This window comes from Dermacentor variabilis, chromosome 3 (genome assembly GCF_050947875.1).
Source record: "Dermacentor variabilis isolate Ectoservices chromosome 3, ASM5094787v1, whole genome shotgun sequence".
NCBI lineage: Eukaryota > Metazoa > Arthropoda > Arachnida > Ixodida > Ixodidae > Dermacentor > Dermacentor variabilis.
This window is the reverse complement of record NC_134570.1, coordinates 130,771,513-130,787,486: the sequence shown is the minus strand read 5'-3', so window position 1 is coordinate 130,787,486 and position 15,974 is coordinate 130,771,513. Positions and strand designations below refer to the sequence as shown.

General features: G+C 42.3%; 1 long non-coding RNA gene across 1 annotated transcript; it reads left to right on the top strand.

Annotated features, from left to right (window-relative positions):
* Positions 1–200: 200 nt before the first annotated feature.
* Positions 201–7,436, top strand: LOC142574184 (uncharacterized). Its single transcript, XR_012826447.1, has 4 exons — positions 201–610; positions 1,603–1,707; positions 4,389–4,533; positions 7,327–7,436. It is a non-coding gene; the product is annotated as an uncharacterized LOC142574184 (long non-coding RNA).
* Positions 7,437–15,974: the final 8,538 nt, after the last annotated feature.

The window sequence follows — 15,974 nt, the reverse complement described above, 5'->3', positions numbered from 1 at the left end:
TGGGTGAGACGTTTATACCGCGTATACGCAGATTGCTGTCCTCTCTATTAAAAGCAACGTTGCTGAAACACGTCGTACAAGACGCTGTACGACTCGCATAACATCGAAATACAACGCCGTCACCATCCATGAGCTCACCGAAAGCACGGTCGCTTTCGGTGGCGGCCTACAGATGGCACCACAGGTAGCGCCGGTAAAGTTACAGGTGATATTATTTTGCCGTCTGCAGTTGTCGCTACATGTGAGTGCTTGCTGTGTATTGACGCCGTCCGATGTAGTTGTTTAATCGTGTGTACGCTGTGCCGAGAGAAATTGTGGTGCATTTTGTATGCATTGAGAATCACAAAACCCCTGGGACCGCGTAATGTAGCCCGCAGTATCCTTCGTGTGGTGCGCCGATGTCGAAGATATGACCCTTCGCGCATCCTTTGTTCCGGGCTCATGAAAAGGATCACCTCCTCTGGCACTGTCGCATCGTATCGCACTGTACGGAAGAATTTGGTGAAAGTTGTGCTCTTACGTCCTGTAGTTGATCCGCAATTCAACAGTGCGTGCGCCGGAAGAACCGTTGGTGCAGTCGATGCCGCGTTTTCCGAGTACGCCGAGAAAGGTAAGTCCGGCGCTTGCGCGCATTCTTCCTGTCTATGGTTCGTGAAGTGTGCGCTGTTGTACGTATCGCAAGATCCGTACAACAACCGAATCCGGATTTGTAAAGCAGCAAGAATTATAAATGTGCTTTTCAAATGGTTGTTCTTCATGCCGCAGTGCACATTTAGCAAAAAGTTCCATGGAAATTGCCCTAAAACGTATTCATGTTACCAACAGCTCTATCTGTGGTTTATTTACTTTCACCTATGAAGCACGCTAGCGCGGGTGGTTCTTTGATATAAATGGGCACAAAAATTCAAGCAAAGAAAGTTACTGTTTGTGTACATAATTTTTCATTGAGAAATGGTATAGGCATTTCTAGAAGTAGTACGTCGATGTGTCGTCTTCACAGCTAACAGCTGCGCGAGATAGCACCCGATTCCTTCGTCGACGCATGGCCAGATTTTTAGCTTGTATGGAAATTCTTCTGTTTATAGAGTGTCGTCAGATGACATGTATTAGTGTCCTGTGTGTTTTCGTGTACTTGTAAAGGGTTCCGATCTTGCAGAGAAGCCGAAATTACATAAGCAATGTTTCTTTTAAATCGAAAAATCTTTCTCTTTTCTGTATTGTCTCTCCAGAAAAAGAGGTGGTCTGTTGTAATTTTGAGCGCATCGTCCTTTGGGAGCAGTGCTTTGTTGCGCCGCATAAACAAATTAGGTTTTGGAACGCTTTTCATGTCCTACGGAATTTTTTGATAGTACAATTCACATTTCACGTTATACAGCTGTACGTTTGTGTAAACCTTTTCATAGTAGATTCATGTTTGCTACAGTTCGATTTACGCGTTATTTAACCGCCTGTGATGTTACAATCAGATATTTGCACAACCAGTTGCAGCTTCATGTAACTGGTTGTATGAGACTTTTTTCAAAATGCGACGTGATCTTTTTATATCACAAGTTTGCAGTTTCAGCAGGGATTACAATAAATTAAGCATTTATTATTCTTTAGGGATGGCAAGATTTTGTGAACCAGAGGCACCTCCACATATGCACCTGCGGCACTTCTGCAGCCTCAACAGCACGGAAAAGTACCTGATGTGCATGCTGTGACAAGGTGTGTGCAAAGCCGTTGCTGCCACTTACACGAGCTGCAGATTTTGTTGGTGTCATCCATGTTTGGAAACTCTCCTGAATTTTTCGTGGGTTTACAAATGTGGGCTCATTTTACAATTTTATGAATGTCACTTTAGAAAGACAATGAAGTTGTGTTGGTTAAGATATCTTAAAGCTGTTGAGAGATTGATGGCATGACATTGTTAAAATGCATGTAAAAAATTAATTGTAATGGTACTTCTACTGCTTTATTATTAACGATGCAATATCTCTAACGAGAACATCAGAGGGGCACTTGCTTTTGGGAAGTTAGGTCAGATAAATTCCTGAAGCAGCGTAAAGCTCTGTAATCTAAAAAAAAACAATGTTGTCAGTTACTGGTTTCAAGTTCGCTGCTGCTTTTTGTGCTGCACGACAAGTTAAATAATGGTTGATAATGTGTGTGTGACATAATAGTTCTGCGCAAACACACGAGGTGGAGAGAAGTAATTAATAAAGGGAAAATCAGACAGCCACCCGCTCGTACCATTTGCTACAAAGGAAACCCGTATGTGTTCCTCAAAAGGAAAGCCGCACAGTTGAAGAAAAATTCGTCCTGGTCCGGGACTCGAACCCGGGACTACCGCCTTTCCGAGGCAGCCACTCTACCATCTGAGATAACCAGGTGGCTAGCACATGGCAGGGCGAAGTCGAATTAGTTGACAACACGAAGCAAAGGCAAGGGTTTGACGTAATATTTTTTTCCCATTTATTCATTACTTCTCTACACCTTGCGCGTTTCCGCAGAACTATTACGTCAGACCCTTGCCTTTGCTTCATGTTGGCGACAAATTCGACTTCGCCGGGCCATCTGCTAGCCGCCTGGTTATCTTAGATGGTAAAGCGGCTGTCCCGGAAAGGCGGTGGTCCCGGGTTTGAGTCCCAGACCTGGACGGTTTCTTTGTTTCAAATGTGAGGCTTTCCTTTCGAGGAATCCGTACGGGTTTCTTTTGTAGCAATTGCTACGAGCGGGTAGATGTGCGATTTTCCCTTTATTAATAATGTGTGTGTGTATGCAACAATGGGGGTGCTGAGAGCAAGCTTTAAAATAATGTGTGCTATGTCCCCAACAAAGAATTTAGTGTCTGCAGCATTTTTACAAAATATTATGTTCACAGGTTGGCAGGTATGACATTATGTACAACACTTTTGCTGTAGATGCATTTTCATATGTCCATTTTCTGTCTACTTGAATCGTATATTTAGAATTTGGCCCACCTTCAGTTTGATCAAGTTACATAGGTAGCCCCCTCTAAGTTAAATATAATTAGGGGCTATTGTAGATATGCATGATATACCTACTCACTGTATTGTGACAGATATTTTTAGGGACTGTGTTGTGAGGCATGCATATCCTTTTACCTGCATGTCTTGCTGCAGGTTGCCCGACAAAAGCATAAATGCTTTGCCCACCTTTATTATTATGCTTTCATGTAGACTTCTAACATCTGTGCCCACATAGACTCCATGTTCTTAATTACATTTTTCTATGTATTCACTGTTGTGCATTACATTATTGTGTTACATTACTGTGCATTACATGTTTTTCTTCGTTTAATTTTGGAGGGGGGTATTCATTTCTATAATAGTACAGAGAATAGGACTTCAAAACAAAAAGCCACGAAAGGTGGCTTAAAAGTGTACGAAGCTTGGAATTCTACATTCCATCCCCTAAAGCGCTACCAGTAGTAAAACATTCCTAATTGTCTTTTTTATAAGCTAGCTGCCAGATACATAGTCCTATTATGAGAGTATGTTATTTTTTCTTCTTTGTTCTGACTTGTTTTGTTGAATGTTCTCCTTGTTAGTTCAGAATTTGTTTTCTTGCCACCTCATGCAATACTCCAACTGGAGCCTATGAGCTATGTGTATAATAAATAAGTAAATTCCTAAAGCATGCAACAAACCATGCAGCATAGCATTTAAATGTTGCCAGTTTATAATGCTTCTAGAGTGCAGCGCATCGTGGAGCTTGAGGCTGATCTCTTCAGATGTAAAAAAAATTGCAGGTTATGATAATGTGGTCCTACAAACTGCTGGTTACGCATGTCAGTCAGCCTGTTGCAGTGGTCACAAGTGAGAATGTAACCAAAAAGCTGGGCGTGCTCGGCCATTTTGCATATGGCACAGGATAAAGCTTCACCTCTGCTATTGCTTCTCTTATAATAATGGCCTCCGAGTATACGTGCCGAGTTATGCTTCTGGGGACACTTATTAGTTAACCTTATCAGGTAATACCATTAGCCTTATGGGTGCTATAATGTTGCAGTGCCTGCAGGATGGCCAGCATTACAATACACATTAAAATTATTGTACAAGTCATGCAATGGTATCGGGATCGGCCCACCAAGTGACAACCTTTAATTACACTATACCTGGGATCAGCCCAGCTAACTCAGTCAGGGAGACATCTATGCATAAGGGGAGGGGTATGGCAAATGGAGGGCGTTCGATTAATCTTTCTCACATAGATAGCTCATACATATAATCTTTCTTAAATTGGATGCTTTGTTGCTCAAAGTGAAGTTACTTATGGGCATAATGTCAGCATTTCGATCCTATTTATGCTCAACGAAAGTTGCTTTGTTCAGTGTCACATTTTATATTTTTTCGCTTCTAATTCTAAGCTCACTTGTTTTATAGCTGCTATAGGTATTGCGGGACCTGGAGAAGAAGCGTAAACAGACCACGCTATGTTGCTGATCTGCGCTGATCTCCACATCCAAGTTGGTCCCGCGACAGTTGGGCACCATTGTGCCTTGCTTCATTGACAAGGTGATATAATATGGTGAGCTTGTACTTCAATATCGGTATTGAAAATTACGTTAAGGAAAAAAGACAAGGATTGGTCTTTATGATAGATACGCTCATGTTCTTTCTTTAAGGTGTTCTTTTGACACTGTTCTGCATGGACATATTTTTAGATAATTATAACTCCTTTATTGCAAAGTGCCATGGCGCTAGTTTATGCGTTAAACTAACACTCTTTCACCAAAAAAAGCCTTAGTTAGCACACAATTCACAAGGAAAGAAAGGAGGCAACATGACAGACTGCTACTAACAGTTCAGTATTATTGCTCGCACAGTGATATTGTGCAAAAGGTGAAAGGGGGAGAATAGATCTGAATACATGCTGTTCGCACAGAAACGAAAAGGATGCGTCACATGGTGAGCGTGACACTTGTTTTACAATGATAAGAAGCAGTCTCACTGTCTAGTAATTCTCTGCTTGGGGAGCTAGTGCTAGGTTCCTCGTCATACATATAAGAAAAGCCTCAGATATCTCTCCAGCGCTTTTCTCCTTATATTTTGTCACAATCAAGCAGCTTTCAAACATAGGTGCATGTGCGCCGAGAGCAGTGCACTGCCACTGCTAACTGACCCACGCATCAAGTTTGCTTGGTCATGCTGCCAGTCATTTATACATTGGCCGGTTTATCCGATGTAGCCTCTACTGCACGAAATGGTATGTGATAGACACTGCACCTGTGTACTGTACGTGCTTTGTTACATGATTTTTTTCAGAGATAGTGATGCAGGCCTTTTCATTATTTACATGCCTACACAACAAACCAAGCATTATCTGTGCTTAGAAAGAATTGTAGGAAAATCCAGCATGAGACAACTGTTCTCGGCACGAAACAAATTTGATTCGTTGGTTTTCGTTCATTGGTGCGATCACACTAAGGCAGACAAGCTTGTAGGCTGTGCTTCTGCAATTTGTACAGCACACTGACAGCACTGATGTGGGCCTCATCTGTGGGCTGACTGATGGCACCTTCTACGGCGCAGACCACTTGTGTTGGGCGAGGCACCAATGTTGACGTTTGTTCCCTTGTGCAAAACAGCAGTCCTAGGTTTTGAGTAGTTGTAGGAAGACAAGGTAAACATAACTTCCATGGCTTGAGTGGGCTCATTTCTCTTGGGGCATCTAGCTTTTTTTCTTGCAACTGTGCAGAGGTGCTTCCCTAGAGTCGGCGTGAAAATGGCATAGAGTTGTGCATTCGGGAACTCCTGAACAATGATCTGCTGTAGTTAGGGCTTTGCGAAAATGCACTGTCTACCAATTGGTAGAAGGTGCATTATTCAGCCACCGATTTCCTGTTGGCATGCTTGCACTCGTGCTATCAGTAATTTCTTGGCTTGCCGAATTATCTTGAGGCCCCACGCTGATGATGCTACTGATGTCTTCATGAGCAGACTTTTCAGGATGAGGTTTTTTGCTTTGCAAATGTTGTTGAAAGGTAGATGGTGCTTACAGGTAGCTATTCTAGATATTAGTGAAATGAATTGGCCCATCTTGCTTCGTCAAACATCGTCACGCCGACATCAGTTGCACAAACAAAAACCTGGCCTACTCGCAGCGTCGTGCACGAAGAAACAAACAAATCAGCTGCTGGATTGTCTTGACATGGCATACTAAGCTGAGACCGGAACTGCTGTAGCTACAAACCAGGCAGAAACGATGGATGATGAGCAGGGATTTGCAGTAGCGCCACTTCGTGGGGCAGCAAGGAGGCTCCGTTCAAAACAAAAATGGCGTTCAGCAAGTAGAACCATGTAACGGTCAGAGTCGGTGCATGGTGCTCTCAATCAAGTTGGCTCAAGGAGTGTCCGAAAATCAGATGAGAGGTTGCAAGGCGTCCGAACTTTCGGAAGTTGTTATACATTATGGTGCATGGGGAGAATGGCGGTGCCGTGAAGCAGACCGAGTAATCATGTCCGAATTTTCGGAGTCCGGAAAGTCAGTCGGTGACTGTACCTATACCTATGTGTCTATGTATACCTAGGTGCAACAGTATTTGCTATGATCTGTGCAAGAATTGCTGTTGCCCGTAGATGCCCAACATGTCGGGTGTCAAATTGTAAAATACCTTGCAAAAGTGATCTACAGAAAAATACCGCTTCTGCTATATTTCGCTTTTGCAAGAAATTTTGCGGCTGCTGGCACCTACCTTAAAAGGCTTTATATGGTCTTCGCATGGCCAGGGCGTTCTACTTTTGTGAGTTTGCTTATCTTGAAATTTACCCCGGTTTTTATAACTTCAAGTTGGCGGGATCCCTAGTCTCCTTTAACGTGTACCGAATAGGCCTTACATAGGGGTTTTGGCATTTCCCTGCCATCTAAATGCAGCCATTGTGGCTGGGATTCAATCCCATGCCCTCTGCCTGAGCAGCGCAATGTCAAAGCCAGTACACTACGGTATTTTGCTGGCAGAAGGGTTTAGTTTCTGAATAATTTATTATCTCAACCTGTCGGTGTTGTTTTTAAAGGTATTTCATGTTTGTATTCTGTTGCTTCAATACTAGTAATTATTGTAAATCAAACGATGTGTCCATCTTTTTCCTATAACACTTGCTTCAATCGCCTGCTAATTATGACAGCTTATTCTCCCACAGTAATCCATGTTCCCTTGAAAAATAGGCATTGCATGAAACCACATATTTTTCAATAAGATTTATTCATTATCTCCTATGACCGGAATGCTGAACCTTTCTTATCTGTGGGAACATAGGCAAATTTGCCTATGTGCCAACCTGTTGCATGAGTCAAGATAAATTATTGGCTTTGCTTTTTCAGGTGCCCTGCTCGCTCTCACCCAAGCAACCCACTCCAGCGGTCTTCTCTCGGCAGACTGGATGCATCGAAATACCGTTAGAAGGTCCAATAAACAGTGCTTGGGACATTTATGACATGCTTTTACTTAAGCCGGAGGACTTCAGGCTTAATGAAAGCTCAAGTGGGTGTACAGAAATACCTACGTAAAGTATACTTGTCTTTTTCACTTACAAGTACATGCCAATACTTTGCCTGACATTTTTCACCCCAAAATTACGCTTTACTGTGGATTTGTGAACAAACCATTACAGCAAAAAGCACTGCATTAAGACGAGTACAAGTAATCGAAAATAGACTAAACTTGCAAGAATTACATTTGCATACTTGTAGTAAATATGAAAATGAGGTACAGTCTTCTTCAGGGTGCATTTTCTTGTAGGTCATACACAGAGAACGTACTCGTGGGTCATACAAAACTTGTTCATGATGTATCACATCAGTGTTGGTAGTGCTAATCAATTTATGCCGAAAATTGTGTTCATCTTCGTGTCAAGCAATCTACCAGGCAAACCTACATGTGAAAGTGGCATTCTTGTTGCAAACATAATTCAGATCTACTTCTCTTCAATGCTGATCGCAAATACACAAGTGTACATAATAGGTTTAAACAGTAAATTATATTAAGCAACATCAATCCATTCTGAAAGGACCTGGTATGAATGTAGCAAAATATAGGTCTGAACAGGGGCAAACAGGTCTGGGTTAGATAGGACGGAATTAAACGGGTCAGGATTAAACAGGATTTAAACGGGTCAGGATTAAACAGGATTTAACGGGCCAGGTTTAAACAGGATTTAAACAGGTCAGGATTGAACAGGATCAAACGGGGTCCCGTTCCATAACCCTATTTGATGAAACCCGTTTGAAAACAAATAGGATTTTCTAGTAGGGGTAGTGGCCGCGTCGCGGTAAAAGCTTGTCCTCCCTGCGTGCAGGGAGCCTAACCGACTCTGCAGGCATTTTCACTAAAGTTGTTCTCTCTCTCTCTCTCTCTGCTGTAGAGGCTGCTGCGAACACGTGAGCCAAATATTACTGCACTGCATCCAGCAGGGAATTCACATTCTTATGTCAGACGCAGCGAAAAATCGCTTGCTCTCGCTTCCCCATTGTCCACATCCAGCGTCACCCCAAGCAGTTGCATGGATCCACCAATGCTACTGACTGGTTTTGAGATCACGAGAGCAAACTTATTAATAGATGATTGATAATTTCGAGTTACATAACGGAATTATACATATCTTAGCTATCTGATAAAGGAAAACAATCGCGAGGAATAACTTTGTCAAGAACGTAAGACAAGGTACGAGCCACTTTAGTGATAGAATGTTGTGGAAATATAACCCGCATAAACCGCATCTCACACAGCAAGGGGTGATATATACCTATACATAATTATGTATGAAAATTTTCATTCAAGGACAACTCCGCCGACGACGGATTTTCTGCAACACGGAGCGCTTAAACAATTTGTATAAATATGGATAAAATTGCGAACGTTTAGATTTTCCTCGTTTAAGTATGATATCACACGTGCGGCGTTTGTAGGTCGTAAAATGCGCACACAATCCAGACTCCCCAACGTATCACATGTTTAGGACATTTACAAGGTCTAAAAGATCTAGATGCTACTTAGAAAAACTGAGAGGCAACGGAAACTGGAAAGTTATTTCTTGTACCATAATGCAGAGAAAGCAGTTTCGTGTTCCACTAAAATGTGACCACATGTAGTTCCGTTATTTACTCTTTCAAATGCTGAAACTAAATGCTTGAAAGGACGTCTTACCTAATGCTCTTCATTTGCAGGCTGATTGTGCTTGCGTATGGTTTGCCGGAGCTACCACCAACTTTTATAGTGAAAAAAAAATGTGGTTTTCATTCGCTGCAGTAGCTCAGTGGCTATGGCGTTGCCCGGTGCCGAGTTCGAGGTCACAGGTTCGAATGCAAGTAGGCTCGTGTGCAGGGGCCTTAGGTGCAAGTTATAGTGGTCGAAATTGTTACCCACTACAGCGTGCCTCATAATCAAATTGGGGCATTCAAAGCTCACAGTAATAGCAAAGGAAAATCGGGGCTTTCACTACTCATCGGGCCTCACCAGTCGCGCTTATTGATTTATTTATTTGCCTATTAATTTTATTTTATTTTCGCAACACTGTGGACTTATGTCCCAGCTGGAGAGAGTTGCGACATGAGCACATACGACAAAAAAATGAGCCAAATAAATTTCTGAAGCGCTAAAAAAGAGGGGAGTGGGGCGGATAATAACGCAGTCAATAAAATATTTCGCGCTGGTGGTTCCAACCAGTGGGGATTTCCGGGTTAGAAGGAGTGTTTAAATGAGCATTTTAAATGTGAGTTTGTGCAAATACTTGTTATAAACTTACTGGCTCCGTTTGTGGGAGGAAATCCTAAATGAGGTGTCAATAATGTAGTCGCGTAGTTGTGTTCCAAGTTTTCCGAACAAAAGGTAGCAAAAAAATTTACCCTCGCAATTTTTCTTCTGTAGGTTAGTGGCTCAAAGTTCGCAGTTTATCATCGTGCAAGTATAGAATCGCGTCGGTTACAGCGTTGATAAGGAAAACGAGCAACTAATATGTGAATTTATTTTACAGTTCTAGACTATACAAGCAAGAGATTGATGATGTTTTATAAGTGGCTGATTGTAATGACGATTTCAAGTCGGTCACCCGATTATAAATTTTCGAAATTCTAGCTTTTTACGGGCTTCCGAGGTTATGCTGCCTGTGGTGAGGCATCCAGGATAGACAGGACGGTAAAGCTATTCTGAAATGCTTACAACTTCCTACGTTTGTAATCTCACTCATTCTTTTTATCTTGTACAAATTTTCTAGTTTTCGTTATTTATTTGCATGACACATATGCAATATTTTGCAATGAAATTAATAACCAAATTTATTTCATAACACCATACGGCTAACTTATTGAAAGGGGTTCAAGTATGAGTTGATCTGACACGGATCAGATGGCACTGAATATATTACAATCATCGGCAAGCATTTGGACGCGCTCTGATGATTTTACAATGTTAACTAGATCGTTATCATATATATTAAATTGCACTCGACGCAGAAGCGATCCCAGAGGTACACCTTAAGCTACCTGGAAAAGCCTAAAGCATGATCAGTTTACTTGTACAGAGTGCGCAAGGCCAGCGAGATATAACATTACTCAGTTAACGATTTTATTGATATATTTATTTATATTTTTTTATGGATTCTGCGATCTCATCTCAAAGAGAGATCATAGCAGATGTGATGCATAAAAAAGTGTTTACATAAAAATCCACAGACCTGTTAAAATAAAAACTGTGCTTATAGTGAACGAACATAAGAATTTGTAAAATGTCAAAAGTAGGTAATTTATGGATAACAGAAATCATTGAGAGACATAGCAGTAAACTCTAAATGAAACCGAAAATGCAGAACAAGATCAGATAACACTCCACGCGTAGCAAACCTTAAATAGCACAAGAAGAAAGGCACGCGCATACATAAGTAAAACAGCTCAAAGAATTATTGTAAGTATTTCTCAAATAAAGATAATGAATCCTGGGTCACAACGTTATTGCATTCTACAATGGTTCTGGGAATAAAAGAGCACCTAAAGCAGTTAATACGCGGAACTAAAGGTCTTATTGTAAAGGAATGTCATTGTCTGGTAGCATAGCCTTGGGAGTAAGTGATAATATGTGATGAATCTATGTTATACCTTTTTACAAGCTGACAGAAGAACTTTAGTCGCCAAACTCTGCATATATATTTCGATGTTTTCATTTTGCGTATAAGCTTCGAGTGAGAGACTCTGTCGAGAGCCTTAATATAGTATAGGAAAATAACGTGAACTGGAACAACTGAAGCGACCTCGTGGAATATGACTATTAGGTGGGTAGTTTTGGAGCATCCCCGTGTAAAACCATTCTGCATAGCAGTAAGTACATTGTTTCCCTCATAGAAATCATTAACGTAATTGAGTATGATGTGCTCTAGCGCATTACAACAGCAACAGGTGAGGGATGCGGCCGCTTATTATTAACATTTGCTCGGGCACCGTCTTAAAAACTGGTTTACCAGTGCTAAGCGTCAATCCTCAGCGGCAGCACCACAGGCTGGAGATTTAGTAAAAAATGCTAACCGATACTCAAACTAATAGAGAGTTTTAGAATAGGGACTCCAATAGTTTGGGGCCCCAAAGAGCTTTGCGGGTGTTAGCGTTGGGGCACGAAGGAGTGAAGAGCTTTAGAATAGGGTTTTACGTTTGCGGATAGCGTCTTGCGCTGACAGCGCCACTACGGCGTCAAATAAAAGCTATTAGAAATAATTTTAAAAATATACCATTTTATGATAGGAATAGTAATTTTGACTTCCGTGTATTCGCGTTAAATTACACTTTGGAGGTTCTTCTGTAAGCAGCAAACAATTAGTTGCGCTTAGTTTTGTGCAAAGCAACTTTACGTGCCTTCACCAGCCAAGCTTACCCGTGTTAGGCCTACGAGCCATAAAATTCACAAGCGAATTTGGAATCAGCGGCGTCTAATGAATCATTCTTCATACCACACGCTAGTTGAGAGAAATCGATAACCGCAGTCACTTCTCTTAGCTTGCGAACTTCACGCGTTACCACGAATTGAATCCAGTTTAGTGCTAGGTTAGAGCCGTCGCTTCGATGGGTGCCGCCATGTTTGCTTACGCAAAGTTTTTGGGGCCGCTATTTAGGCTCCCGCTAAATCGGCGAAATAGCGTTCCCAAGGCAAAACCCAAACGCAGTTAGCGTCTCGCGCATGCGCAGAGGCTTCAACGCTATTTCTATGGGGCCCCAAAACCTTTGGGGTCCCTATTCTAAAACTCTCCAATACTTCTGAATATGTTTTAAGGAACGCCAACTGAACGTATTCTGACCTTGATGCTTTTTTTTTTACATCCAGCCGCCAAAGAGGCTCAATTACACCTTCAACAGTTTCAATGAACATATGTGTACTGTACGACACCTGTTTCTCATTGACACTAGTGACTGACCTGGTAGCAACTGTGAAAGTATGAATGGAACTTTTCCACAGTTATTTTTCTTTAAATTGTTTCGTCACCATCGCAAACGCAAACTGAGCGAGGGCTTCCGTGTTCACTAGCGTTTCCGAATTTAAAGTTAAATCATTTGCTATCGTACTAACAAGCGTCCGGTCATAGTCTTTCGACCTTTGGCTTCGTTTTATTTTGCATTTGAAGTTAGTAATGTCTGTATTTGCCCAAGAATGCTGTCATCCCACCGTTTCTTGCTTCATCTGGAATGAATTTTGAAATACAGAAGTGACGCAAGGACTCAAGCTTCTTCCACAAAGAATTCACATCACCGTCATTATCAAGATGTACAAGCAATTTTTGCTAATGATGCGCAATTTGGAAGTCACCAGCACAGCAGTAATTTTTATCAGTGATGTACTAGTCAGTAGTTAACGGTGATCGCGCAGGAAGTTCCTTTCAGCTTTATGGCCGAAGATGCTAGCAGAGCACAACAAAACATCGAAAATGATGTCACTGAACCAGTGATTTTTGTAGTTACTAACACAGTTTTCTTAAAGTTATGTGCTAGTAAATATCTGAGCACATTTGAGGGCAGATTTATTTGGGAGCGATAAACCCGGAAGACCTTTTCCTGCATAGGAAAGTTTAATTTATCAGCATGGAAATCAGGTTCCAAGTTGACTCTTCGCTTGTGCAGTCTCAATTGGTAGCAATGTTGAAATGATCGCTTTATAACTGAAACCTTAGAATTCACAACGACTTTTTCTGTTACGTCACGCTCAAGAATGGGCGGCGCCGGCTTGCATCGTAAGAGACACCGACCGCCAATTGTAATACGGACAAATGAAGTGCACAATCGGAGTACCAGAAATATTTGCTAATCATAGCTGTACGTATAGTGAATTTGACGGGAACCCTCCCTCCGTCCCGTCTCCCCCCCGCAAATAAGGATTGATAATATAGTAGGACAAACGTATGCTTATCACAGCCTTTTCATATACAATCAGTACTGCACGCACAGCTTCAAGTAATGCGCTTAAAAGCGTTTTTTCTTTAAGCACGACCGAGCGACGTTATCAACGAGCGCAAGTTTGACTCGGCGTTTTGATAAAGCCGTGATCTCCCTCACTTCATTCGAGCCCAAAGGTCAGGCGGAATGCCGTCACTAATGGGCGTCCGCTATGGACGGGACAGTTAACCGAACTTGTTCGCCTAAATTGCGATGTATTACGTGGCAAAACCATCATCACATTAGGAAGCGCGTCGTGCTGGGGGAATCCGGAATAATCTTACCGTTTGCGGTTCTTTAATGTGTAACTTACATAAGTGTATTTCACCGCCATCGAAATGCGGTCGCCGTGGCCGGAACGAAACCCGGCACCTGGAGATGAGCAGCGCAGTGCCATAGCCACTGGCCGGCGGGCATGCGTGAAGGTCGCACGCTTCCAAATTTTATACTCGGTTTGCGCAGAGAAATGGGGCTGAATCCATTACCGCGCAGGAGCTAGTAGCGCCAGCTTAATGCGATTCTGGAAGTTACGTAATCCCTCCAGGCGACAGGCTTAAAAAGCCCCATCAGAATCAGTCACCAGACTTTCGTATCGAAAAAAAGCTAACTCGCTTATTTTTATATTTATTTGTAAAACGTCTAGTGATGTTATTGTGTTCCACCCTGGTGAGCGAAATCTCGAGGATATCGCCAAATTATCTCACCCTTAATATATATGGTCCGGGAAATTCGAACACAGTTCCTGAATCCACCCAGGGTATTGAAAGTCAAACATCTGTCTGCACGCGTATCATCTTGTTTTCAAAAGTAAAAAAAAAACACGCTAGAAATGCTTTAGTCTCTTCATCGTTGCGCACTGCGAGTTTCCACGAAACGCTTGGGTTCAGAAATGAGCAATATTCTTACATGTTGCGCCTGCGCCATCTACACAGGGAAGTAGTAACTAATGGTAGCCGAGACTTGCGCTGATCACCGTAAGGCGGCTAGCGCGCCGCTCGCGTAGAACTCGCCTCAAGCGCACGCACCCCTTGATCGTATGCATCGGCGAGGCTCCTTGACGCATCATTAAGAAGGCTCCAGATGGCCGCGAAATATGGCCACTGTGCTTGAAGCCTCATATGGGCCATTGTTACTGGCATCGAAGAATCCTTCCGTGGTTAACGCATATTCAAATAACGGAGGCAAGCTTCATGCCGCAAAACGGAAAGGAGGAAACGTAAGAATACAGGTAAAGAGAATGTGAAGTGAACTTCAAGAACGTGAGGTGAAGTGCAAAAAGCTGCAATCATCATCATCATCATCATCATCATCATCATCATAATTATCCTCATCAGTCTTTTTATGTCCACTGCAGGACGAACGCCTCTCCCAGGGATCTCCAATTATCCCTGCCCTGCGCCAACCGATTTCAACTAGCACGCGCAATTTTCCTAATTTCGTCGCACCATCTCGTCTTCTGCCGTCCTCTTCTCTTGGTACCCATTCTGTCACCCTAATGGTACAACGGTTATCTAATCTGCACATTACATGACCTGCCCAGCGTCATTTATTTCTCTTAATGTCTATTAAAATATCGTCTATACCCGTTTGCTCTCTGATCCAAACCGCTCTCGTTCTGTCTCTTAAAGTTAAGCCTATCATTCTTCGTTCCATCGCTGTTTGCGCGGTCCTCAACTTGTTCTCAAGCTTCTTTGTCAGTCTCCAAGTCTCTGCTCCGTATGTTAACACCGGTAAAATGCACTGATTGTATTCTTTCCTTTTAAGTGATAACGGTAAGCTGCCAGTCAGGAGCTCACGATGTCTGCCGTATGCGATCCAAGCCATTTTTATTCTGTGAATTTGCTTCTCATGCTCCGGGTTCCCTGTGATTAGTTGACGTAGGTAAACGTACTCCTCCACAGACTCTAGAGGCTGACTTGCGAACCTGATATCTTGTTCCCTTGCCAGGTTATTTATCATTACCTTTGTCTTGTGCATATTAATCTTCAGCCCCTCTCTTACATTCTCCCTGTTAAGATCCTCAATCATTTGTTGTAACTCGTCTGCAGTGTTGTTGACCAGAACAATGTCATCGGCAAACCGAAGGTTGCTGAGGTATTCGCCGTCAATCCTCACTCCTAAACATTCCAATTTAATAGCTTGAATACTTCTTCCAAGCACGCAGTGAATAGCATTGGAGAGATTGTGTCTCCTTCTCTGACCCGTTTCTTATAGGTATCTTCTGCCCTTTCTTGTGTAAAATTAAGGTGGCTGTGGAATCTCTGTAGATATTTTCCACTGTATTTACGTAAGCCGTCTGTACTCCTTGATTATGCCTCTATGACTGCTGGTATCTCTACTGAATCAACTGCTTTTTCGTAATCTATGAAAGCCATGTAGAGAGGCTTATTGTACTCTGCGGATTTCCTGATAACCTGATTAATGACACTGATGCATCCATTGTAGAGTAACCTTTCCTGAAGCCAACCTGCTCCCTTGGATGACTAATGTCCAATGTTGCCCTTATTCTATTGGAGATTCGTTTCTTAAAAATTTTATATAATACTGGGAGTAAGCTAATGGGCTTA